The following is a 762-nucleotide window of genomic DNA, read 5'->3' as shown; positions in this document are numbered from 1 at the left end:
GTTTTTTTTTTTTTTTTTTTTTTTTACAAATATTTTGTTTATTTTAATGACATTGGTACAGACAATGTCCGTTTAAAACCCATATCCCAGGCCAAAAAGTACAAATAAAGTCAAAAAGAGCAGCTTTCTGTTGTATACACTTCTGCATGAATAACTTTAACCGCTAATGAAAATTAGATCTTTTCTAGGATCTTCTGACAAGATTTTTCATCTTAAAATGGTTTCTCTTCAGTGAAGCCATCTTTGGAGTTAGTCATTATTCTCAACATCTCTGTCATTTTGACTCCAACTGGATATTCCTCTTCTTTTGGTCCAGACCCTCAGATTTTAAAAGTAGCTTCAAATTAAGGAAAGGTCATTTTTCCACAATTCTGTTTTCCAAAAAAGTTCCATTCTCCAGGAATGAAGCAATCACATGCTAGAACTTCAGAGCCAATTGGAAAGTCATAAGGAACACGAGTATTAGTTGATCTTATTTATCACAAGCCTGCAAATGCACAGTCCTAGAAAAGGCGGCCTCTCTATGCACATATGTAATTTTAAAAAGGAAAGAGTGATATAAAGGGGGCTGAGGTTTGGTCACCAAAAATCAGCATAATTAAAGGAAACAGTAATGAACAATGGGCACTAGAATTCAAATTACCAGATGTTTTAAAGAGATAGGGTGGCAGTTTTCGATTCTGTTTTGAACACCACATTACAAAAGAACTATTTAAAAAAAAAAAAAAAAAAGGATTAAAGGGAAAGAAAAAAAATAAAAAG

This window comes from Bison bison, unplaced genomic scaffold (genome assembly GCF_000754665.1).
Source record: "Bison bison bison isolate TAMUID 2011002044 unplaced genomic scaffold, Bison_UMD1.0 scf7180017864035, whole genome shotgun sequence".
In the NCBI taxonomy this organism is placed as follows: Eukaryota; Metazoa; Chordata; class Mammalia; order Artiodactyla; family Bovidae; genus Bison; species Bison bison.
Note: the sequence above shows the minus strand (reverse complement) of the source record.